This window comes from Bos taurus, chromosome 29 (genome assembly GCF_002263795.3).
Source record: "Bos taurus isolate L1 Dominette 01449 registration number 42190680 breed Hereford chromosome 29, ARS-UCD2.0, whole genome shotgun sequence".
Classification (NCBI taxonomy): Eukaryota; Metazoa; Chordata; class Mammalia; order Artiodactyla; family Bovidae; genus Bos; species Bos taurus.
Genome location: NC_037356.1, coordinates 28,670,300 through 28,697,523, shown reverse-complemented (window position 1 = coordinate 28,697,523; position 27,224 = coordinate 28,670,300). Strand labels below are relative to the sequence as shown.

At 48.6% G+C, this 27,224-nt stretch overlaps 1 protein-coding gene across 4 annotated transcripts in view; it reads right to left on the bottom strand.

Annotated features, from left to right (window-relative positions):
* PKNOX2 (PBX/knotted 1 homeobox 2) overlaps positions 1 to 27,224 on the bottom strand; it is a 298,217-nt gene that overhangs the window by 197,335 nt on the left and 73,658 nt on the right. For all 4 annotated transcript variants that reach the window (XM_005226807.5, XM_059883037.1, XM_059883036.1 and 1 more), the window contains exon 2: positions 14,059 to 14,124. The gene's annotated coding sequence lies outside the window, so the exon portion shown is untranslated. The remainder of the gene's footprint in view (positions 1 to 14,058; positions 14,125 to 27,224) is intronic.

Here is a 27,224-nt window from a genome sequence, read left to right as displayed (position 1 = left end):
AAGAGAGAGAGGGGACTGGAGTTTGAGTCCATGGCACCCTGGGCAGATGGGGAAGGGGGAGGTGAGCTGGACACCGTGGGTGCACAGTCCAAGGTCTCTGGACTCCTCCAGGCTCCCCAGGTTCTACAGCCCCTGGACATCCCCAGGTAGAACTCTAGATGCTGGTGCAGACCCGCTGTAGGTCAGACTTGGCCAGTAGCCCTCTAGGACCTGGGAGGTTCTTCATTAAAGGTGTCCAGAAGCATCCTTAGTAGACGAGTCCACAGCAGCCATCCATCCCCTTCTCACCCTGGTTCCTTCTCCAGCTTTGACTTACACACTTTGTATCTAGAATGCCAGCACATCCTACAGAACCCCTGCAGCCTCCCGAGGCCCTGACATCACTACCCTGCCAGGAGGTGAGAACCCTAGTTTCCAGTCCAGCCTCTCCCACTAAACCCTCAGTGGCCTTAGGCAGGGGATGCCTCCTTTGAGCCTCAGTTTTCCTATTTAGTTCCAAAGAATTCAGCGATCTCTAAGTCCTTGAGCAACTCATGAGCCTCTTCCTCACTTCCTCTCCTTTTCCTCCCTGCCCCACCACGCAAAAACCAGGAATCCCTTCTCTAAGATAAGTGACCATTGAAGCCCCTGGGCATCCCAGTTTATGCCACCTGAAGGCTCTTGAGAGTCCCTTGGACAACAGGAAGATCAAACCAGTCAATGTGAAAGGAAATCAACACTGACTAGTCATTGGAATGACTCATGCTGAAGCTGAAGCTCCAATATTTTGGTCATCTGATGTGAAGAACTGACTCCTTGGAAAAAACCCTGTTGCTGGGAAAGATTGAAAGCAGGAGGAGAAAGGGATGACAGAGGATGAGATGGTTGAATGGCATCACTGACTTGGTAGACGTGAGTTGGAGCAAGCTCTGGAAGTTGGTGATGGACAGGAAACAGTCCATGGGGTCACAAAGAGTCAGACATGACTGAGTGACTGAACTGAACTGATAGTCATGACTGCTTGTCCATTACACATTTATCCAAATCCACAGAATAGAGTGAACCCTGTCGCTAACTACAGACTCCAAGTGATGATGTGGCAATGCAGGTTCATCAGTTATAACAAAAGATTGAAGGTAAAAGGAGCAGGGGGCAACAGAGGATGAGATGGTTGGATGGCATCACCGACTCAATGCACATGAGTTTGAGCAAACTCTGGGAGATAGTTAAGAACAGGGAAGCCTGGAGTGCTGCAGTTCATGGGGTCACAAAGAGTCTGACACGACTTAGCGACTGAACAATAAACAGAGGCAGGCAGGCAAGCTAGGGCCAGGGGCCTCTGCACAGCCCAGCCAGGGTGTCCTGGCCACGACATCTGGGGATGGGGCAAGGTCCCTGACCCAAAGTCAGCTGCTTCATTCCCAAGAGATGTCCTAATGTGGCAGGAAGTACATACATCCTCTCCGGGGTCGTGTAGACCTGAGTTCACATCCCCTCCGCTCCTCTTTAGCTATGGACCAATGCTGAGTGTGTTGCTCACTCTGTCTGATTAAGCCCGGCTTTCTGATCTGTCCTGAGGCCCCGTCTCAGAGGGCTGGGGGGAGGGTTACGACAGGTAAGCGCACTGAGCAGAAGCTGTTCTTCAGTGCCTCCTGGGTCGGGTTAACGGCAGGACTCCCAAAGTCCTCTACAGTCCTGGGGGTCACGCGGTATGCGGAGCAGTGCCACCACCCACACTCGGCCAAGTCACCAAGGCTGAGCAGTTCCGTGATGAAAAAGCCCACCTTCCAGCAGGAAATGTCTCCTCCAGGGCGAAACCCAGGTGGGTCACTTGAATGTGATACAGTTGTTTTCGTTTTCTTTTAATGAGTTTAGTTATAAAGCATCCGCAGTGAATTCCTCCTGCTTCTGCAGGTACTAATACTTGGACAGTTGGGGATCATGCTAAGTCACTTCAGTCGTGTCCTACTCCTTGGTATCCCATGGATTGTAGCCTGTGAAACTCCTGTGTCCATGGAATTCTCCAGGCAAGAATACTGGAGTGGATTGCTATTTCCTCCTATAGGGGATCTTCCCGACCCAGGGATCAAAACCCTGTCTCATGTCTCCTTCATTGGCAGACGGGTTCTTTACCACTAGCACCACCTGCATCAGGGGCATTAATTAAACTCATCCAGCCTCCCCCACAAGGCCGGGTGGTCCCCAAATCAGACACATCCCCTGCGTGGCCCCCTGCCCCAGAAAGCGGCTCCTCCACCAGTTCCGGCCTGGAGATGGGTCCGCCTTATGGACCAACCTCACAGGCACCCTGAGACGCCCACCCCAACACCCACCCCAAGCTAGCCTAATTCAGTCCTAAGTATTCCTAAGGTGCCTTCCCATTTCCCGCTGTAATAAATGGCACAGAATGCAAATGGAGGTGGATGTGGGACACAGATGTTTGCACTAATTTAATTGAGGGAACACCTTGTATTAAACACTTTGCAAAACACTCACAAATAGGTTCAGTGCATTCGGTAATGAAAAGCCTCCCAGCCCCCTGGCACTTGGCTGCGGCTGCCTGGGGGCTCTGGAAGGAGCAGTGCTGGGAGTGGAAGGGCATGGAGGAGAGGCCAGAGCAAGGTGGAGACAAGATGCCTCCAAACACAGGGAGAAGGCGCCGGAGCCAGGGTCCTGGGAGGGCTTCCAGCAGATTCTTCACCAGCTGGGACTGACTTCACCGACAGACAGGATCTGGGGGTGCTGGGGATGGCGGTAGGCAGCACCTGCCTCCCCACATGGATGGCGGCTCATCTCTGGGGAACCATGACAGGCCGGTGCCTCGCTCCTCGAGACTCAGCCCCAACACTAACGCCTCACTGCTCGCCTGGCTGCTGGCCAGTCACCAACCTGCATGGGATTTAGGACTCCAGGGACCCCAGGGAAGATCAGCCTACTTGACCCTTTGGGCCTGAGAGTGGGTGGGAACTCTCAGAGATTTGGGGGTTATTTACACAGCAGTGCTAATTTCTCTGAAGCTGCTTCTTCCTTACCTTCCCCTGCAGCTTAGAGTGCTTCAAAAGTTCAAATTCTGTGCCTCTACCAACCCCCGAGCACTCCTTCACCTTTCACCTACCCACCCATCCATCCATCCATCCACCCACTCATCCATCCATCCATCCATCCACCTGCCCACCCACCCATCAATCCATCCACCCACCCTTCCATCCATCCAACCACCCATCCATCCTTCCACCTGCCCGCCCACCCATCCATCCATCCATCCATCCACTCATCCATCCATCCATCCCCTACCTCTGGAACTACAGACATGAGTAACACCTGACACCTGCCCTGGAGGTACGTGTTGTGTCCCAGGAGGCAGACTTCACAGTCCCGGGTCCACATGATAAATGCCTTCAGGGAGGTAAACTTGGTAACCTGAGAGCCCAGGGACAGGGAAGCAACTTGGCATGACAGTCTCAAAAGACCAGAGGAGAAAAGAAGAGTTTACCTAGCAGAGGGAACAGCATACGCAAAAATAATGAACGTAGAAAGCCTGGCAGCAGCTGAGACTCAAGAGAGATCGTGTGTGTGGGTCCACACGGGGGACACGTAGCACAAATGAAGATCTGCCTGCGCCATCTTCACCAGACCCATTCTCCCACCCCAGCCCCGAAAGGTCCCATAGTCGGGCCAGTGTGGAATCAGTTCCTGTGATGCTTGCTCCTACGTCTCAAGAGTTCCAACAAGGTCTGGGTGATTTTACATTCCTGAAAACAGAATCCTTAATTTTCAAACACAATGATCACTTCAAACATAATAACCATTATAATAATAACCTCCTATACTTGCATAGTGCTTTATAGTTTATAAAACACTTTCATGTATCTCTTGTAATCTTCCACCAACGACACTTAGAGAAAGATAGAATAGGCACTATTAGTATTTTTGCTTTCTGGATGAGAAAATTAAATCCCAAGATCCCAGCTACCTAAAGAACAGAACTAGGGCTCACATTCAAGACTTCCTGATAGCAAAGGGCATGCTTGCTGACTCATTCACTCATTCAGTGCATCATGGAGTATTTGTTGAGCACCTATTATGTACCAAGAAACCCTTCAGACTCAGAGCATAGATAACATGGTGGGATGTTAAGATGACTGGAAGCCTCGATGAAGAGACAGAACATTGGCACCAAGCGGAAAACATCAGGGCAAAAAGCAAAGCACTGAAACTCAGAAACAGAGGAAAACATAAAGCACTATCTTCAAACACTGCCCCCCGTCCCACACACACATGAACACCCTACAGTCTGCACACATACAAGCAAGAGGCATATACCCTTATCACATAGGAAGATATGAGCCATTTCTCCTCAACTGCCCTCATGTTTCCCAGCATGGCCTGCAGACTCCTTTATCCTTACAGCCCCACTCCTAGCTAGGCAACAGACCAGAGCCAGCAGCCGGAGGCTGCCTGTGGGGCTTCAGCTTCACCCGTCTCCCAGCACACACACAGGTTCTCCCAGTGCAACAACCCAGGAATTCCAGCACGGGGAGAGCCCAGGGTGTGCCCATCCAGGGCAGCTTAGGTTATAGTCAGGATGGATAGACGGGATGGGATGGGATGGGATGGGATGGGATGGAGAGATGGATGGATGGATGGATGGATGGATGGATGGATGGGTGGATGAGTTCATGGATGAATGGATGGAAAGATGGATGAATGGATGGATGGATGGATGGATGGAAAGATGGATGAATAGATGGATGGATGAATAGATGGATAGATGGATGGATGGATAGATGAATGGATGGGTGGATGAATGGATGAATAGATGGATGGATGGATGGATGGATGAATGGATGGATAGATGGGTGGATGGAGAGATGAATGTATGGGTGGATGAATGGATGAATGGATGGATGGATGGATGGATGAATGGATGGATGGATGAATGAATGGATGGATGGATGGATGAATGAATGGATGGATGGATGGATGAATAGATGGATGGATGGATGGATGGATGGATGAATGGATGGATTGATGGGTGGATGGAGAGATGAATGTATGGGTGGATGAATAGATGGATGGATGGATGAATGAATGGATGGATGGATGATGGATTGGATGGGTAGATGCATGGGCTGGTTGGATGGCTCGCTAGCTGGATAGATGGGGAGGGAAGGCTGGGAAGCATAGGAGCTTTCACCTACCTAGAGCCTGCTGGGGCCCTGCCATTCAGCCAGTTACAGGCAAGCACTGCCTTACTCTCTGATGAGGACAGATAAGCCTCAGTGCCCTCTACAAAAATAATATCCATCTCACAAGATCCATGTCAAAATGTACGACAAGAGATGCTGATGTACCCTGCTGATGTGCAGGGTCTGGCACACAGAGGGAATTAGGACCTTCCCATCCCGGAACCAAAGGTAATGGATGAGCAAGTAACTCTGCAAAGCCTCTACAGAAGTCAGTCTCCTGTCGCTGCACTACCATCACTCATCCTGGGGTTTGGAAGACTTAATGGAGAAAACCTCTCCATCACTCCACCCTCTTCCCCTTGGCTCATTCATTCGTTTTTCCATTCATCCAAAACTATAGGGGCCTACTGTGGCCAGGCATGATTCTAGGTACTGGGATCAGGAGAAGAATAAGATTCAGTTCCTAACTTGGTTAGACAGACAGATACCTTGTTTGAGGTCCTGTGACAATATACAGGATGTGGAAAGACAGCACCCTTTCAGGAAAGGCAGGAAGCCCCGTCAACGGTAGTCAGAGAGGAGATGCGTAAGCTGGGCATTGCAGGAGGAGCAAGTCTATCCAGGCCGAGGAGATTACAGATGGAGGGAGCAGCAAGTGCAGAGGCACCGAGGTGCGAAGTTACGCAGAGTATTTTGGGGAAACCGAACAACCTGGCATTCTGGGCACCAGGAGTAGGAGTGTCTGTAAGTAATGGGGAGGAGGGAGCTGCAAGGCGAGCAGGAGAGAAAGCTGGCAGGTAGACAGAGCTGAGTTGTGTGGCCCATGGCCAGCCAGGCCCAGGAAGCCGCAGACAGTAAAGAATCCCTGGGGATGTGGGGGCACAAGTGTGACATGGGCACAGGCTCACAACAGCATTTATTAAGCTCCAGGTGTTGCAGGCCCAGAGCTAGGCTCCTTCATATTCTGGCTGGCTCTGTCAAACATGAATTTGACAAGGTTTTCTCCTCTTTGATTCATTCAGTTATCCCTAGAGAAATGGCCAGTTTGGCCAATCTTCCTCTCTGAAGAGCCAGGCTGGCTGGCTAACAGCAGAGACCAGGGGAAGGTTCCCACATCGCCACCATCACCAACCGCAGCTAGAGCTGCTAGAATCAGTGCCTAGAAGGCTCACAGAAGCTCCTGAGGATCGGGAAGAACTTGAGAAAGGATAATGGTGGAGGTGACAGGAGCCACAGAGGAAGCAGACAGCAGGGAAATCCTTCAGGCTGGACAAAGAGAATAGGAGAGAAAGGCCAGGTGGGTGGTGGCAGCCACTTTGTACTTCCAAACCCTACTGGAAGCTTCTCCAGGCCTGCTCGCAGCAGGGAAGTTTACCCTCCTTCCCTTCCTTTTCTCCCCTCCCTCTGTCCCTCTTCCCAGCTCCTCTCCAGAAAGGTTTATGGAGAAGACTCCAGATAGCCCTGTCTCCTGCAGGCATAGTCACACCAACTGAAAGGAGATTTAATTAGCAAAATCTCGTTAGGCAAACGAAATTATCCGTAAGACAATACTCCTCTGGACAGGGGGTATGATTAAACAAAGCCATTAATTGAGAGAGTCGCTTGGGCAGCCCCCCGAAAGCGTTCATCTCTGGGCCTGGCTCCACAGTGCCTCCTTGGGCCAGTGGAACAGACCCGGTCCCCTCTACCCACCACACACCCTCCCCACTCCATCTCTGCTCTTCCAGGACCCTTCCAGTTGGGGCTGCAGACCTCGTAGCTCATCAGCGGCCTCTCTGTCGTCAGATTCCTGCTAAAGTGCCTTGATTGCATAATGTCTATTTGCATAATGTAAATTGCAATCTCCTAGCTCGGGAGGCAGGAATCACAGAACAGCCATTATTTTTTACCACTCCACAAAAATTCTACATTTAGAAAGCAGATTTGCAGCTCAGAAAGCCGTATAAATCTGAATCCGCCACCAACGCCATTAAATCACACCAATTAAGCCGGACCAACGAAGAGGCCCCTGTCACTGTTCTCTGCACACTCAAGGACTCCCAGCCCAGATGGAGGCCATGGAAAACCGGAGGCTGTTGGCGGCGGGGCTGGAGCCAAGTGGCAAAGGCAGGATGTTCTGTCTTGTAAACCTTCAGACACACGCCCCGAGCACAGGTGCCCATAAAGACTTGGTGGGCAGAGGACAGCCTGATTTCTTGTGGGCACATTATTTGAAGACTCTTCATTTATAGAGCAGGACACTAGCGACTGAACTGAACTGAACTGAACACCGTAAGTGGGGAAGAAGCCAGCACCTTCCTCAAAGAGAGAGGAGAGATTCCAGGAATTTCACACAAGGGTGCAAAGTCCAGACCTTCAGCATCTCTTTAATGAACTTTTTCTCTTTTCCCAAGTCCCCTCCAGCCAAGAGAAAGAAAACCAAGGGCAAATTCTGCTCAGACTGGGCTGGGCTGGGCCAGATTCTGAGCTCTTTCTGAGAGCTGTTTCCTAGGGGTCACTAGAAAGACAGAAGCCAGTCACAAGTTCCCCAGAGAGGAGCCTTTCCTCTGAGAACAGCTTCCCCATAGCCACATACCTGGTTACTCTTTTGCTTCTTTATTGCTCATTCAATATTCATCTGTCAAAGGGCAGGATGCTAATGTGTATTATTAAAATATCAATAGTTTATGAGTGAACTTTTATGGAGAGTACAGTTAAAGGGAAGATGCTTGACCATTTCCGTCAGAAGCGATGGAAAGGAACAGTCTTTCCAACTCCACTTTTTTCCCTATGTACTGTGGGGAGGGGATGGCTGAACCATTACAGGGTATCTAATGTGTGCCAGGAATGGCCCTAAAGCTCGTATGTGCTGAATTTCATTTAGTCCCCAAGCCGCCCTGGGACGCGTGTACAATCCCATTTCCATTCCAGAGATGAAGAATCTAAAGACCAAAGAGATGTGTCCAGAATCACAGAGGTTCTAAGTCATAGGGCTTAAACTTGAACCCCAGCTTTGGGCTTCACACCCGATGCTCCACCCCCAAATTGAGGCCTTGAAAATACAAATGGTCTTTTAGGTTCTTATCTGTTTCCTTCACCTGCCCAAATTAAACATTGGTTTCCTGACTCAAGTTTCATGAAAGGAGAAAGGAGAGAAGAGGAAATCATTCCATGCTTTCACACAGACCCATGCCCACAGAGTCAGTCTCTGCTTTAGAGATGTCTAAGCCAGTTCAGTTTTCATTCCAATCCCAAAGAAAGGCAATGCCAAAGAATGTTCAAACTGCCACACAATTGCACTCATCTCACACAGTAGCAAAGTAATGCTCAAAATTCTCCAAGTGAGGCCTCAACAGAACGTGAACCAAGAACTTCCAGATATTCAAGCTGGATTTAGAAAAGGCAGAGGAACCAGAGATCAAATTGCCAACATCTGCTGGATCATCGAAAAAGCAAGAGAGTTCCAGAAAAACATCTACTTCTGCTTTATTGACTATGCTAAACCCTTTGTGCAAATCACAACAAACTGTGGAAAATTCTTCAAGAGATGGGAACACCAGACCACCTGGCCAGCCTCCTGAGAAATCTGTATGCAGGTCAAGAAGCAACAGTTAGAACTGCACATGGAACAACAGACTGGTTCCAAATTGGGAAAGGAGGACGTCAAGGCCGTATACTGCCACCCTGGTTATTTAACTTATATGCAGAGTACATCATGTGAAATGCGGGACTGGATGAAGCACAAGCTAGAATCAAGATCTTTTTAATCAATGTTGAGGGACTGGTCTGCCCAATACACAGAGGTACTTTCTGAATCGACCCTGCTGGGCACTGATGTAGGAATTAATCATATGCTTCTCAGGGCCCCTGTATTTTGTCTTATATTACAGTTTTATTACATCTGTCTCCCTCCCAGACCGTAAGTTCCTTGTGGCCAGGAACAGTACCTTGCTTATTTATTCATTCATCCAGTCATCCATTTATTCCATTTATTATTAAGTTAATAATAACTGAGTACATCATGCAGAGTACAATATGCAGAGTACATCATGAGAAATGCTGGCCTGGATGCAGCACAAGCTGGAATCAAGATTGCTGGGAGAAATATCAATAACCTCAGATATGCAGATGACACCACCCTTATGGCAGAAAGTGAAGAGGAACTGAAGAGCCTCTTGATGAAGGTGAAGGAGGAGAGTAAAAAAACTGGCCTAAAATTCAACATTCAAAAAACTAAAATCATGGCATCCGGTCCCATCACTCCATGGCAAATAGATGGAGAACAATGGAAACAGTGACAGACTTTATTTTCTTGCGCTCCAAAATCACTGCAGATGATGACTGCAGCCGTGAAATTAAAAGCTGCTTGCCCTTTGAAAGAAAAGCTATGACCTAGACAGCATATTAAAAGGCAGAGACATTATTTTATCAACAAAGGTTTGTCTAATCAAAGCTATGGTTTTTCCAGTAGTCATGTATGGATGTGAGAGTTGGACTGTGAAGAAGGCTAAGCACCGAAGAATTGATGCTTTTGAACTGTGGTGTTGGAGAAGACTCTTGAGAGTCCCCTGGACTGCAAGGAGATCCAACCAGTCCATTCTGAAGGAGATCAGCCCTGGGATTTCTTTGGAGGGAATGATGCTGAAGCTGAAACTCCAGTACTTTGGCCACCTGATGTGAAGAACTGACTCATTGAAAAGACCCTGATGCTGTGAAAGATTGAAGGCAGGAGGATAAGGGGACGACAGAGGATAAGATGGTTGGATGGCATCACCAAGTCGATGGACATGAGTTTGAGCAAGCTCCGGGAGTCGGTCATGGACAGGGAAGCCTGGCATGCTGCAGTCCATGGAGATGCAAAGAGTCGGACACGACTGAGCAACTGAACTGAACTGAAGCCAGTTCCCATGAAATTAAAAGACACTTGCTCCTTGGAAGAAAAGCTATGACAAACATAGAAAGCATATTAAAAAAAACAGAGACATTGCTTTCCAACAAAGGTCCCTATAGTCAAAGCTATGGTTTTTCCAGTAGTCATGTACAGATGTGAGAACTGGACCATAAAGAAGGCTGAGCACCAAAGAATTGATGTTTTCAAATTGTGGTGCTGGAGAAGACTCTTGAGAGTTCCTTGGACTGCAATGAGATCAAACAAATCAGTCTTAAAGGAAATCAATCCTGAATAGTCATTGAAAGGACTGATGGTGAAGCTGAAGCTCTAAAATTTTGGCTACCTGATGGAAAGAGCCAACTCATTGGAAAAGACCCTGATGCTGGGGAAGATCGAGGGCAGGGGAAGAAGCAGGTGACAGAGGATGAAATGGTTAGATGGCATCATCGCCTCAATGGACATGAGTTTGAGCAAACTCATTGAGGAGATGGTGAAGGACAGGGAAGCCTGGTATGCTGCAGTCCATGGGGTCACAAACAGTTGGACACAACTTAGTGACTGAACAACAACAAAGCCAGTTTCCAGAATCTTTTCTGCACGTTTGGAAGGTAAGGAAGAACTGAGGGTGATGTTGGAGATGAGGTCATCAGACTTCCCCCTTTTACGGGAGAGTAAACTGGGTTTCTCGGAGCCTCAGGATAAAGTGATTAAGGCTTTAGAATAGAGTCTTAAGTTTGATTTCAGGTCTGTGGCTAACTTACTGTATCCCTGACTAGGGTTCCTCTCTGGTGTCTGGACCTCTGCCCTCTTTCTGTAGGTACTACTGAGATAATAACAGTGTCTCATAAAGCAGTAGAGGTTTTTAAGGAGAACATGCCCATCACATGCTGATCAGAGTTCTAGCACATAGTAAGTGCTCAACTAACATGGTTATTAATATTAATATTTAGCCAACTTGTGGAAGACTTCAGACGCTCCCTCCAAACCTTTTCATCAAAGTCATGCCCCTTTGCCCCCTCTCTTCTCTACCCCCTCCCTTTTGTCACTAGCCATTCCCGTATCTTTGGAAAAACAAACTGGTTCTCCCTCAACTCTTCAGCTGCTTGAGTTCTGGTTGTATCCCCTTAAGTCAGGACAGGGCATCCAGAGGACTCAGATCCTCTTTCAAAACTTGGCTGCAACTGGCTCAGGAAAATGACAAAGGACAGGGAGTTTGGGCCTCAAGGGTTCTGCCTCCCACAGGGTATAGTGTGTCTATGTGTGTGTGTGTGTGTTGTGTGTGTGTATGTGTGAGTGAATGTGTGTGAGAGTGTTATGTTTGTGAGTGTGAGTGTGTGTGAGTGACTGTGTGTGAATGTTGTGTGTGTGTGAGCGAGTGAGAGTGTTGTGTGTGTGAGTGAGTGTATGAAGGTGTGGGGACGAAGCAGACTGTGGCCTGCCCTGAGCCCCATCCAGGGATCGACCTCGTCATCCAATCTTTGGCCAAAGCTGAGTCTCCAGCTTGGAAAGCCCTGGAGTCAGGGGTGGGGGAAGGAGCTACACCCCAGGGAATGAAGGGCTCAAGGCTTGTGGCGTCTGTGTCACAGGTCTAAGTCCCTCTCCAGACCTGGCATTTCAAGCTGTGGGCTGCAAACTGGAGCCCCTCTTGCTGAGAAGGACCATTGGGTAGAGGTTTCTACCAGCTGCAGAGCCTCAACACCAACATGTCCTCAGGGAATCCTGCCAGGGGGAGGAGCCTAGCCTTCCAGGGGGGCTTCAAACACAGACATTGTGTGAGTTAAGAGACAGTTTGATTCTTGAAAGCAGGGCTTTCTGTAGCTTGCCTCAGGAGGCTGTGCTTTGCCATACCTGATGAACACTAGCTGTGGGCGTGTCCTCGCCAAAGACAGCTGCAATGACATATTACCACCCCCCAACACATTCTTCATTGAACGTGCTGTGCCTATTCCTCCTTTGAGACGGGATTAGGGGGTGTCCACGTCCCCTTCTTTAAACCCAGGTGAGCCTTTGTGTCTGCCCCAAACAGAGGAACGTGTGGAAGTGATAGCAGGCAGCCCCGCCCAGCTCCTGGCTCCTCTCGGGGGATGCTCCCTCAGGGCACCCATGTTATGAGGATGTCCAGGCCACAGGGAGAGGGCACATGGGTCTGATGTCAGCTAACACCTCGGCTGACAGTTGGTATCCACCCGCAGAGTGACAAGCGAACGAGCCTTCCGATGATTCCAGCATTCAGCTTCTGCCCCCGAGGAGACCCCAGGCCTGTTGACCAGAGACAGTACCCCCCACCCTCGTGCCCTGTTGGGACTCTTGACTCACAGAATAAATGAACTCAATAAATGTTGTTAAGTCACTAAGTCTTGGGGTGGTTTGTTACATAGCCCTAGGAACTGGAACACCACCCAAATTATGTTTGACTTTTCCTTTTCAAATCCAGCCCTCACTTCAGACTTTGAGACCTTTCCCTTCTCTGCAGGCTCCCCTGCATGGGGCAGCCTGAGCAAAAACCCTGCTCCCTGAAAGACCCTTTGAATCATCCCATTTCAGCATCCTGGGACCTGCAGATTCCCGCTCTGCCTCCATCCTCTGGGCAGGTCCCAGATTGTCCCCGAGAGGGCGCTCCCCAGAGGCTGGGTGGTTGCAGGCTGGGCACCAGCTGACCTCACGGATCCAGGCAGAATGTGTGCAGACCTAGTTCCCCTACTTGCTGGCTCTCACGAAGTTCACGCTCGGCTTGCTCCTCTCACACTTGACTTGACTTATGGGGTCCCTCTAACCTCTGCCGCGAGCAGACATCGATTCTCACAAAGGTTATTATCATCCTACCCTGGCTCCCCCCTCCCGCCCCCTCGGCTCCATCTCTGAGGTAGGTTTTCCTGGAACAGGAGGGAGGGAGGCACCCTTTCCCACCCCCGGGCCTGCGGGCTTGAGAGGGGGTGCCCTGGGAGCCGCACCCGTCAATCACGGAGGCACCGGCACGGCCTCGCAGGCCATTAGGCGGAGGGCCGGCGCCCTGCTCAGTCACCGGGCAGCCATCGGCAGGATGTTAGACGATCGCGGGGTGGCCATTCTTATGATTTATTCAAATACTCATTACAGTCAATCTATTTTTACACAGAGGTAAAGATGTGCGCTGATAACGGTTAATCATTTATAATTCCATGGACTGGTTGGGAGCCAATGTACTATCAAAGTCGCGGCCGCTGGGGCCCCGGGAGCCCCCGAAGCAGAGTGGGGGAGGTTGCCCAGCCACAGGCCCTTCCAGCTGACACTGCCTGAACAGGGCCGGGATGGAGGGCACAGCTGGAAATAAGGAGGAGGGGATCCCAGACCAGTCTCCAGAAGCTCAGCCTCATGAGGGCACTGTGCGGGCAGAGAGATGCCCAGCAGACAGATAAGGCAAAGAAACCCAGAAGATGGAGAAACCACCTCTAGCTGGATTACCAAAGAAAGTTCCACTGAGCAGACTGGACAAAGGCCAGGGCCTACGGATTAGAAGACTTCTGCCAAGTGGGAGAGTCTGATGAGCAAATACACACACATATAAGGTGCAGTGGTTCCTAGGCTGACCAGAGGGAAGCGACCAGCAGTATTTCCTTTTTCCTCCCTTGTGTCTCTCTAGAAACAACCAGACATAAAAGCAAGTGCGAGCTCTGAACTTCGCCCGGTTCCTCCTCTCACAGCCTCCCACACTTAGCTCGCACACCATAGTGGCTGGGGTCTGGCCTGGCCTTGCAAACTCCAGAATCTCCCTCTCCAACACTCATGACTCACAGAACACATCAGACCCACCGTAATGCACAATCAATACAATCTAATTAAATAGGATGTCCTGTTACAGGGCCTCTTCGTCACATTCAGGCCTCATCTAATTACAGGTCCACCATATTTCACGTCCTGACCGGCTCATTGTCGAGCGCGTCCCTCGCACAAGGCATGGTTGTGGAAGATCAGGTTCAGGGCTGGTCTTTAACCCATAACCTTATTGAGTTAGCTTAGAAAATGCCAATCAAAGCTACTCACAGTTCACAGTCCCTTTGCTGGTGAGCGGCATGGAGGTCGGCCTCAGAGTCCCACTCCAGTTTCAACCTGATGGTGAAAAAAGACATCTTTATAGACTGCGTGTGATTCAACACCTCCCCTGTAGGAGTCCCAGAGAAAAAGCAGCTCATGGCTGTGGGGCGCCCTGAGCTGAGCAAAGCAATGATCATTTACCAATGCCTCTTGTCTGACCAAAGACCCCAGCAGAGCGGGACAGAATGGAGGAGCCCCTGGGAAAGCTTGAAACTCATATGGGGGAGCTGCCCAGACAAGCAAACACCACCACCAGTGCTGTGGTTTATGGCAGGATTACGGAAAGTGAAGAGTCAGTCCCCTTGGGTTAGAAGGGAGACGTTCATGGGGAACAGTGATGGGGTGTGACTGATAAGATCAGAAAACATGATTGCTTTACCCTGGGATAAAGCAACAACAACAATAAAAAGAAGAAAACCCAGCACAGGGACTACCCTGGTGGCCCAGTGGTTAAGAATCCACCTTGTAATTCAGGGGACTTAGCTTCAATCCCTAGTCAAGGAACTAAGATCCCATATGCCTTGGAGCCACTAAGCCCGAGTGCCCCAACTCCTGAGCCCAAGTACTGCAACTAGAGAGTCTGTGCACTGCAGCGAAAAATCCCACATGACACAGCGAAGATCCTGCATGTTGCAACTAAGACCCAGTACAGTCAAATAAATACATTTTTAAAGGAGAGAAAAAAAAAAAAGCCAGCACATATTTATACCATCTACACTCACCCAGCCCAGCAGGAATAAAATCCATGGGTCCCATAATAAAAGTGCTGCCACGTCATTGGTGAAACAAGAATATCCATCAGATAAGATTGAGAACGTACATAAAGCAGTGCTGAACTGTGTGGTAGAGACTATAACTCGCTCTCTCTCCACAGAAATGGGGACTGTGAGAGCTGGAGACTTCAGGGAAGTTTTCAGGGAGATGGAGAACTTGACCGGGATCTTGGAGGACAGGTCAGGCAAGATTCAGCTGGTGGAAGAAGAGAGGTGGCATTCCAAGAAAGGGTGCAATCTGAGCAAGAATGATGGGGGAAATTGTGGAGTGTCCAGGGACAAGGCAGAGGCTGCGTGCCTGAGACACTGGAGGAGGAATTAATGCTGAGTCAGCCGGCTGGGGCCAGAGCATCCCAGCTCGAGTGGCAGCTGGAGAGGTCAGGCTTGGGCTGGGAGCTCCTGGAGCCATGGAAGGTTTTCCTACAAAGAAATGTCATGAAAGAGAGAACCCTCCCCACCCCCACCACTCTGTAGTATTTTCCTTTTAGTTAAGATGAGAGGTTCCCTGGAAAAGGTGGAGTTTCAGACAGGATATTCAGGAATGGAGTGTGATACAACGCACTCCTGGAAAAGATGTCTCTCTTGGTCATGATGACGGCACCCAAGGTGAGGCACTTCCTGGGGCTGTCTACTAACATCTCCAGGACCAAGACTGCTGACTCATGGAGGTGCTTCAGAGACAAGACCAGACCACCGATGGCACATGGCTGAGGATGAGGACTGCATTTATGCATCTGTTTAGCCCACAACATAACAGGTTCTCAACAAGTGTCTGCTGCAATGTTCAGAGGTGGACTCTGTTCATTCTAACCAGAACCTGACAACCAGCTCGTAGCTGGCAATGGGCTCCAACTTGTAATCTTCTACGCTATTGACACATTGCTACTGAGCGTATATGAACTCAAGACAGGAAGTTTCTTGATTGAACTGCATGCAGTGCGGATTTATCCCTTCCTGCTGGGACTGACTGTTGAGACACCAGAGACTTGGAAGGAAATAGGTTGGACCTCCAGGTGCACATGCTGGTCAGCTGGACAGGACGGCCACTCTGTTCGGGAGATGGATTCTGATGGGCACGTGTTACAAAGCTTTGAACAAGTTGAAAGGATGGGCCAAAACTAAAAAGTCAATTTTTCCCACGACCAGTTTTTATCTCTCATACAATAACATCATGACAACCATAAATGAAATAAATTTGAAAATAAAAAAATTCTTATTACATCCTATCACTCTAAACCATCAAATTATTATATGCTATGTCCACATGCAAATCCATTTTAGTTTTTTACTGAGTTGTGGAAAAAGATTTGACAAGAATAAATATACCAAATACTACTCTTAACATTCAAAAGTCAATTGCAAAAGTCACACATTGGGAATTTCTCTGGTGGTCCAGGGGTTAAGAATACGCAGGGGACACGAGGTCGATTCCTGATCTGGGAAAATTTCACATGCCAAGGGGCAACGAAGCTTGTGCGCCACACCACTGAAGTGCAAGCCCCTAGAGCCCACATTCCACAATGAGAGAAGCCCTTGCCCTGAAACTAGAGAGTAGCCTCAACTAGAGAGAACCCATGCTTAGCAACAAAAACCCAGCACGGTCAAAATAAAAGAAATCACAGATTGGGGTGACCTGGTTTTTTAAAAAAGGGCAAGTGTTATTTGAGTTAAATGCAAGTTGAGGTAGAGCCCAGGGTGTGATGTTGCTGCCAAACCCCTTACATTGATCTCAGTTGCCTTAATAGCTGTATGATAGGCAACCAAGAGAATGGTCCTCTCACTTTAGACGTAGCGATCTACAGTACTTTCAGATGCAGTTTTGACATCATATTTTAATAACTTTGACAGTGATGGGTAGAAGAGAGAGGTGAGCAAAGATGTCTAGTGGTCAAAGTACTGGCTAACAGTTTAGTAATTCAAAGCACAACCTCTGGAATCAGACAGTACAGGTGTCTATCACAGCCCCACCGCTTCCTGGCAGTGGGCCCGTGGGTAAGTTACTTAACTTCTCTATGTCTCAGTTTTTCATATGCTGTTGTTCAGTCGCTAAGTCATGTTTGACTCTTTGCAGCTTCACGGACTGTAGCACACCAGGCTCCTCTGTCCTTCACTATCTCCCAGAGTTTGCTCAGATTCATGTCCATTAAGTCAGTGATGCTATCTAACTATCTCATCCTCACCACATCCTTTTCCTTTCACCTTCAATTTTTCACAGCATCAGGGTCATTTTCAATGAGTCAGCTCTTTGCATCAAGTTGTCAAGTATTGGAGCTTTAGCATCAGACTTTCCAATGAATATTCACGGTTGATTTCCTTCAGGATTGACTACTTTGATCTCTTTGTAGACCATAGGGACTCTCAAGAGTCTTCTCCAGCACCACAATTCAGAAGCATCAGTTCTTTGGCACTCAGCCTTCTTTACAGTCCAACTCTCACATACATAAATGACTACCGGAAAAACCATAGCTTTGATTATACAGATCTTTGTTGGTAAAGTGATGTCTCTTCTTTCTAATATGCTCTCTAGGTTTGCCATGGGCTTCCCTGGTAGCTCAGCTGGTAAAGAATCTGCCTGAAATGCAGGAGACCCCAGTTCAATTCCTGGGTCAGGAAGATCCCCAGGAGAAGGGATAGGCTACCAACTCCAGAATTGTTGGACTTCCCTGTTGGCTTAGATGGTAAAGAATCCACCAGCAATGCAGGAGACCTGGATTTGATCCCTGGGTTGAGAAGATCCCCTGGAGGAGGGAATGGCAACCCACTCTAGTATTCTTGGCTGCAGAATCCCCATGGACAGAGGAGCCTGGCAGGCTACAGTCCACAGGGTTGCAAAGAGTCAACATACAACCCCATGACAGAGCATCTAAGGATAGCACAGCACAAGTTTGTCATAGCTTTCCTTCCAAGGAGCAAACATCTTTTAATTTCATGGTTGCAGTCACTGTTTGCAGTGATTTTGGAGTCCAAGAAAATAAAATCTGTCACTGCTTCCATTTCCCCCCTTCTATGTGCCATGAAGTGATGGGACCAGATGCCATGATCATCGTTTTTTAAAGTTGAGTTTCAAGTTTTTTCCCTGTCCTCTTTCACCTTCATCAAGAGGTTGTTCAGTTCCTCTTCATTTTCTGCCATTAGAGTGGTATCATCTGAATGTCTGAGGTTGCTGATATTTCTCCCAGCAGTCTTGATTCCAGCTTGTGATTCATCAGTCCAGCATTTCGCATGATGTACTCTGCACATAAGATAAATAAGCAGGGTGACAATATACAACCGTGACGTACTCTTTTCCCAATTTTGAACCAGTCCACTGTTCCATGTCCAGTTCTAACTGTTGCTTCTTGACCCACACACAGGTTTCTCAAGAGGCAGATAAGTTGGTCTGGTATTCCCATCTCTTTAAGAATTTTCCTTTGTTATGATCCACACAGTCAAAGCCTTTAGCATATTTAATGAAGCAGAAGTAGACATTTTTCTGGAATTCCCATGCTTTCTCCACGAATGTTGGCAATTTGGTCTCTGTGTCCTCTGCCTTTCCTAAACCCAGCTTGTACGTCTGGAAGTTCTCAGTTCATATACTATTGTAGCCTAGCTTAAAGAATTTTGGGCATAACCTAGCTAGCATGTGAAATGAGTGCAATTATAAGAAACTTGAACTTTCTTTTGGATTGCCCTTCTTTGGGACTGGAATGAAAACTGACCTTTTCCAGTCTTGTGGCCACTGCTGAGTTTTCTAAATGTGCTGGCATATTGAGTGCAGCATTGGAACAGCATCATCTTTTAGGAGTTTTAAATGGCTCAGCTGGAATTTCATCACCTTCAGTAGCTTTATTTGTAGTAATGCTTCCTAAGGCCCACTTGACTTCACATTCCAGTATGTCTGGCTCTAGGTAAGTGACCACACCATCATGGTTATTCAGGTCATTAAGACCTTTTTCATATAGTTTTTCTATGTATTCTTGCCACCTCTTCTTAATCTCTTCTGCTTCTGGTAGGTGGCTTCTGTCCTCGCTATTGTGCCCATTCTTGCATGAAATGTTCCTTTGGTATCTCTAATTTTGGGGAAGAGATCTCTAGTCTTTCCCATTCTACTGTTTTCCTCTACTTCTTTGCATTGTTCATTTAAGAAGGCCTTCTTATCTCTCCTTGCTCTTCTTTGGAACTCTGCATCCAGTTGGGTACATCTTTCCCTTTCTCACTTGTCTTTTGCTTCTCTTCTTTTCTTTGCTATTTGTAAAGCCTCCTCAGACAACCACTTTGCCGTCTTGCATTTCTTTTTCTGGAACTCTCTTGCTTTTTCCACGATCCAGCGGATGTTGGCAATTTGATCTCTCGTTCCTCTGCCTTTTCTAAAACCAGCTTGAACATCAGGAAGTTCACGGTTCACATATTGCTGAAGCCTGGCTTGGAGAATTTTAAGCATTACTTTACTAGCGTGTGAGATGAGTGCAATTGTGAGGTAGTTTGAGCATTCTTTGGCATTGCCTTTCTTTGGGATTGGAATGAAAACTGACCTTTTCCAGTCCTGTGGCCACTGCTGAGTTTTCCAAATTTGCTGGCATATTGAGTGCAGCACTTTCACAGCATCATCTTTCAGGATTTGGAATAGCTCAACTGGAATTCCATCATCTCCACTAGCTTTGTTCATAGTGATGCTTTCTAAGGCCCACTAGATGCTTTCTAAGCCACCCACTAAGGATGTCTGGCTCTAGGTCAGTGATCACACCATCGTGATTATCTGGGTTGTGAAGATCTATTTTGTACAGTTCTTCTGTGTATTCTTGCCATCTCTTCTTAATATCTTCTGCTTCTCTTATGTCCATACCATTTCTGTCCTTTATCGAGCCCATCTTTGCGTGAAATGTTCCCTTGGTATCTCTGATTTTCTTGAAGAGATCTCTAGTCTTTCCCATTCTGTTGTTTTCCTCTATTTCTTTGGATTGATCACTGAAGAAGGCTTTCTTATCTCTTCTTGCTATTCTTTGGAATACCAGACCACCTGATCTGCCTCTTGAGAAATTTGTATGCAAGTCAGGAAGCAACAGTTAGAACTGGACATGGAACAACAGACTGGTTCCAAATAGGAAAAGGAGTACGTCAAGGCTGTACATTGTCACCCTGTTTATTTAACTTATATGCAGAGTACATCATGAGAAACTCTGGACTGGAAGAAACACAAGCTGGAATCAAGATTGCCGGGAGAAATATCAATAACCTCAGATATGCAGATGACATCACCCTTAGGGCAGAAAGTGAAGAGGAACTCAAAAGCCTCTTGATGAAAGTGAAAGAGGAGAGTGAAAAAGTTGGCTTAAAGCTCAACATTCAGAAAACGAAGATCATGGCATCCGGCCCCATCACTTCATGGGAAAGATTGGGAAACAGTGGAAACAGTGTCAGATTTTATTTTTCTGGGCTCCAAGATCACTGCAGATGGTGACTGCAGCCATGAAATTAAAAGACGCTTACTCCTTGGAAGGAAAGTTATGACCTACCTGGATAGCATATTCAAAAGCAGAGACATTACTTTGCCAACAGAAGTTCGTCTAGTCAAGGCTATGGTTTTTCCTGTGGTCATGTATGGATGTGAGAGTTGGACTGTGAAGAAGGCTGAGCGCCAAAGAATTGATGCCTTTGAACTGTGGTGTTGGAGAAGACTCTTGAGAGTCCCTTGGACTGCAAGGAGATCCAACCAGTCCATTCTGAAGGAGATCAGCCCTGGGATTTCTTTGGAAGGAATGATGCTCAAGCTGAAACTCCAGTACTTTGGCCACCTCATGCAAAGAGTTGACTCATTGGAAAAGACTCTGATGCTGGGAGGGATTGGGGGCAAAAGGAGAAGGGGATGACAGAGGGTGAGATGGCTGGATGGCATCACTGACTTGATGGACGTGAGTCTGAGTGAACTCTGGGAGTTGGTGATGGACAGGGAGGCCTGGCGTGCTGCGATTCATGGGGTCGCAAAGAGTCAGACACAACTGAGCGACTGATCTGATCTGATCTGATTTCTTTTTCATTGGTATGGTTTTATTGTTTACTACCTCTTGTACAATGTTAAGGAACTTTTGTCCATAGTTCTCAGTTCCCATCTGTAAAATGGCGCTAATGAGGGTTCTGTTCTGCCTTTGAGGTTGGCTGTAAGGGTTGAATGAATCCATATACTGTAAAATGCCTAGAACAGTGCCTTGCACAAAATAAACACACATTGCATATTACCTGTCATTGTTGTGATTTTAATTATCAGGAGCCATAAAATAGAAGATATGGGAGAAGAAACTGGAGATGGACCTCCATTTGCCCCTCTTTAACATGACCTATTGGTCCTAGTTCTATTGACAACAATCTCTCTCCCACATGGAGTCCTCCAGATATTTGAAGAGGGGCTGGTGTTGCTCCACAGGGTAGACTTAGGGCTAACTGACAGATATTAGAGGAAGCGAATCTGCAGTTCAATATATAAGGACTTCTCTAGTCCGCAATGGCACCTCACTCCAGTACTCTTGCCTGGAAAATTCCATGGATGGAGGAGCCTGGTAGGCTGCAGTCCATGGGGTCGCTAAGAGTTGGACACGACTGAGTGACTTCACTTTCACTTTTCACTTTCATGCATTGGAGAAGGACATGGCAACCCACTCCAGTGTTCTTGCCTGGAGAATCCCAGGGACGGGGGAGCCTGGTGGGCTGCCGTCTATGGGGTCGCACAGAGTCGGACACGACTGAAGCGACTTAGCAGCCGCAGCAGCAGAGGAAGCCAATCTGCAGTTCAATATATAAGGACTCCTCTAGTCCAAAGAACCATCCAACAGGGAGTTAGGCTTCTTTGGAAAATGAGCTTCCGACTCAGGAAAGAGGATCCTTTGTTGGGTAAGAAGATGCCCCTGAGTATGGTCTCCCAGACGTGGCTCCCCTCACCCATAAAACACTAATAAGGAAATGCTGGGAGACTGGGAGAGGTGACAAACACGCGTATCGATAAAATATTAAAAGTGTCTTCTTTTATCATTGTTTTATAAAGTAAATCAACCCTTCAAAGTAAGGTGAGCACAAAGGGCCACTCATTGAACTCTCTGAAATGAATGGGGCATCATAAACAGCAGCAGCCCTGCCCCACCACTGTCACGCCTGTCTCCTCTTTCTGTCTCTGTCTCTTTCGGTCTCTATGTGTCCATCTCTCTCTCTCACACCCAACACACATGCACACATATGTGCACACACAACCTCTCCACATTGTCCTTGATTGCCACTCCTCACTCTGCACCAGCGGAAAAGTCTTCTTGTCTGGCACTGACCCAGGGGTGCTGCTGGGGAGCCAAGTACATGTCATTTTTGGGCTTCCAAGGCCAGCAGCCTCTCTTCCTGGAATGCCACATCAAAGGCCTTGTGACAAGCAGCCCTGCCACTATACAACCAGAATCTAAACTCAGGCCTGCCTTACTCACCAATGAAGATAGATGTGAATCATAAATGGGATTTATAAATATGTGGACATTCATGAAATGGTAAATGAGGACGGAGCTGAAGAACATTCATCATTAAGAGGTTGAGGGGGACAGAAGAAAGCTTCCCACAGGAGGGGACACCCTAGAACTTGACTCTGCATGCCCCAGGAGAGCTGAGCCAGCTCCCACGAAGCATCCTGGGTAAGAGAGAAGGCTGGAGGGAGATGGGCTTGGAACTTAGCAAGATGGGTCTAACACAGAGGGCACTAGACCAAGGGCATCATGGGTTCACACCCTGACTCCATCATTAACTTACTGTGTGGTCTTGAACATGGAACTTTAACCACTGGCTGCTTCCGTTTTCCCATCTGCAAAATGATAGTGCTTGACTAGATGATTCTGGAAGCATGTGACTTCTACACATCTCTGATGTTGCCCAGACTCACCCCTTCCCCCACCGCCCCATGGAAGCCCTGAAGCAGCTCAGTCTATGACTGTGGTTAAGAATATAGAAGTAGGAGGCAGCAGTTCTGGGTTTAGCATGGGTCCATCGCCTCCCTAACCTTAATCTCTACAAACATCAATGTTTGCATCTGTAAAAGGGGAATAAGAGCAGCGCCTTTAAATGAGGGGATGCCCCAAGAGAGTTTTGTGCAATGACTGGAACATACTCATAACAACGAATGGGGCTGCTGTTGCTGCTCTTCAGCATGAGGAGGTGAGGGCTGGCAGCAGCTCGATGGGGAAAGGGAGGCAAATCAAGAAGCCTGAGGGCCTCTGCCTTCATCCCACCACCCATGACAAGCCGCTCTGCTCTTCCCCCGACCAGGCCTTTAGGAGGAGGACAAATTGTGACATGACAATCTGTTCTCAGGCACCTGGAGTCTCTCTGGATGGTCCCCATCTCTGATAAACCTCTGTAGGCACATAAGTAAAACTCCCCAAAGAGAAACAAAACTTAAAAAAGACGCGACCAGGGCTTCCCTGGTCGCTCAGTGGTAAGGAGTCCTCCTGCTAATACAGGAGACTTGGGCTCGATCCCTGGTCTGGGAAAATCCCACATGCTATGGAGCAACTAAGCCCGTGCACCACAACTACAGAGCCTGTGCTCTAGAGCCCGGGAGCCCCAACTGCTGACGCCCTCACTCTACAGCCCACGTTCTGCAACAAGAGAAGCCACCACAATGAAAATCCCACATACCAGAACTAAAGAGTAGCCCCTGATTGGCACAACTAGAGAAAACCCACACAGCAATGAAGACCCAGCGCAGCCAAAAATAAATAAGACCCTCTGAGACAGAGTCACCTGTAGGGTCACAGTGGGTCCTGCATCTCCCACCTCATCACCCCGAGAACCCTCTCTACTCCACCTCCACTCCCCTCACACCCCCCCATGAAAGCTCGCTGTGGTTTATGTTAATGTTAGAGTGAGGCGGTCAGTCAGTCACAGCATCGCAGGCCCTGAGCACCAGCCTCTCGATAACACAACGACCGAGGAAACGAACACCGAGAGACCCGGCTGGCACTAAGCGCTTGGCTCTGGGAAACGTATCCGTCCAGCCCTGAGGGTGCTGCACAGGTCTCCTCAGAGCCGGGTGAGAACAGGCTCATTTCCCGCCGTCCTCAGCGCCCTGGGCTGCAGGCAGGTCTGGGCGCCCAGCTGCAGAGAGGACCAGGGAAATTGCCTCAGTCGTGCCCTCCGGCCTCAGCCCGAGACTCTAAGCCAGGTCCTACACCTGTAAAGAGGGCACCCTCGGGGGTGAGAAAACACCGAGACACAAGACGTACTTATTCTCCATCAGGAACGTCACTGCTCTTCTTCCTGGCCCATCGTCACCTGCCAGGCTTCCTTCTCTCTGCTGGGCCCCTAATCCATCTCTGGGCCTCCAGCCTCATCCCCTTCCGGCCCGTCCACCACTTCCCCCAAGCCCGGGATCTCCCTGAAACACAAATTCCGTCATGTCCGTTCCTCCTCCAAACCCTCCAAGGACAGCTCAGCGTCTGGCAGAGGTCACCCCCCGGCAGCCCTGAGCCAGCCTCTTGCCTGCTTGATGTTTTCGTAAACACTGACAACATCTAAAACGCTGAAAGTTTCACATTTGAAAATCCAGATCCTAGGTTTTTCTCCCGAATTCGGGATGAACGCCAAACTTGCATCTTCACGTGGCAGTCGCTGGATGACAACAAGTGTCAGAGGCCCCCTTTTCAGGCCTGGGTCCCCCTGTTTGTCTCACAGAGAGAAGGCAGGTGTCGCTTGCAAGAAGCCCACAGGGCCGGGCACCTGGAGGCTGACTCATGCTGCCGGCTGAGGGCCCAAGGTGGCAGTGTGGAGGTGACTTATTGCGTTCGCAGCCGCGCTGTTCCCAGCCAGGCCCACAAGCGTTCCTCCTTCTCTCTCCCCTGGCTCGCTGCTTCACCTCTGGCCAGGAGACAGCCAGAGAAGGTCCTAGGGCAGTTTCTAGGAATGCCAGGACTACAGGGCCCCACCCCTGAGTCCAGCCTCTCCCCACCCCCAACTCAGTGGAAGCTGCACCCCCTCCCTTTATTTCCATCCCACTGTTCCTATCAAAGCCCTAACAGCACATATTTTGTTAATTGTACAAACCTAATGGGGGAATGCATTGGCAAAAAAGGGTAATGGCCATCAGACCAGCAATAAAACAAAATTAATGGCCCATAGGAAGAAATCATGTCCACTTAATCCCGGCTCTGAAACTCTAATAGAATAATGGAATACCAGCGGAGGGGTTTTTCTCTCCATGCAGATTGCTTACACCATGTTAATCACTTGCAAAGCAGGCCACATACCACTCCGGCTCACATGACCCTCCAGGGAAAGTAGCAGACCAGAAACATTTAGTGCCAGGCTCATTACTGACATGCCCCACCAGCAGCGACACCTTCCCCCCTTCCTCACCGCCCCAGGTGACTCTGGGACAGCAAGTGGGGGTGTCGTTGACAGCCATCGGGTGTGGTGGGCTGGAAAGCGAGACACACACCTAACAATAGCAGACCTTTACTGAGTGCTTACTATGTGCCAGACACTGGGCTGGTTGAGCACTTTCCAGGTATTATATTATATCTTCATCTACTGTAGCTACAGACACCAGCAAGATAGCCACTAGCTACCTCTGGCTTTTTATTTATTTTTGAAGTTTTTTTTTTAATTAAAAAAATTATTTTTGGCTATGCTGGATCTTCAGCACTATATACGAGCTTTCTCTAGTTGTGGTGAGCAGCGGCTACTCTCTAGTTATGGTGCTCGGGCTTCTCGTTGTGGTGGCTTCTCTTGTTGCAGAATCTTCCCTGTAGCTCAGACAGTAAAGAATCTGCCTGCAATGCAGGAGACCTGGGTTCGATCCCTGGGTCAGGAAGAACCTCTGGAGAAGGAAATGGCAACACACTCCAGTACTCTTGCCTGAAGAATCCCATGGACAGAGGAGCCTGGTGGGCCACAGTCCATGGGGCCACAAAGAGTGGGCCACGACTGAGTGATTAACACTACTGCTACTACTCTTGTCGCAGAGCATGGGCTCTAGGGCACGTGGACTCATTAGTTTCAGTTCCCAGGATCTAGAGCACAGGCTCAGTAATTATGGCATATGGGCTTATTTGCTCTGCCACATGTGGGATCTTCCCGGATCAGGGATAAAACCAGTGTCTCCTGCACTGGCAGATAGATTCTTTAGCACTGAGCCACCAGGGAAAGTCCTATTTCAATTTTTTTAAAGGTAAGATTCTTTTTTGTTTGGCTGTACCACGAGGCACGTGGGATCTTAGTTCCCCAACCATGGATGAACCCGTGCCTCCTGTATCGGGACCATGGAGTCTCAACCACAGGACCATCTGCCAAGGGAGTCCCTACATCTGGCTTTCAAAATACAAATCCTAATTCATGAAAATTAAATAAAATCTAGTCTTCAGCCTCACTGGCCACATTTCAAGTGCTTGACAGCCATGTGTGGCTGTACTGGGAGGCCCAGAAAGACCACGCTCCCATCATCACAGGCAGGCAGTGCTGCTCTAGTATATGAAAGTCAGTTGTCTTGCTCATTGAACTGATTCTGAAATCAAGGCACAGAGAGGTGAGGCAAGCAGCCCAAGGTCATGGCTGAGCTGGGTTCGAGCCCAGGTCTCATTCAGCCTGGCTCCAGAATCCCCACCTTCCACACAATTTCTTGATAGAACGAGTGGTCGAGGTGGCTAGAAGACCCTTTAATGGTTAGCTGTAGAAAGACTCTTCTGTCTGCCGCAGGCCCCTGGATCCCTAGAGAGCAGACAGACCACAAGACTCCACTTGGGGGCCGGCACTATGGGGTCTCAAACCCTGGAAGGTCATCTGGAGAAGGAGGGCTTCATACTTCATCCAACCCAACCTCCTTCAATTTATGGATGAAGAAACCGATACACAGAAAAGTTAAGTGGCTTGTCCAAAGTCAGACAGCTGATTAGTGACAGAGTTAGGACTACAGTTCAGATTTCCTGACGACCATGCCTCACTGGCCAAGGAATAGGATAGAACCAGGCTCTGAGAGAAGGTGAGAGAAGGAGGCGGTGTCCCTGCAGCCTTCCTGGGGAGTCCTGGCCAGGTCAGAAGATGCTGGGAGGCACCTGAGGGGACTGGGCTCCGTGGATAAGCAGCAGAGGAAGAAAGAGGGGCAGCCACGGGCCTAGAAACTTCAGCGATTCAAAGCATGACACTGCATGGCTACTAACTTTGGAAAAAATAGTATGTCAAGATCTATTGCAATTAAAAGCACACAGACACTTCTCCTCAGCAGCCCCAGTCTGAGAATGTATCCTATAGAAAGGAAAGCACCAGAGATTTCCCTGGAGGTCTAGTGGTTAAGACTCCAAGCTTCCAGTGCACGGAGTATGGGCTTGATATCTGGTTGGGGAACTAAGA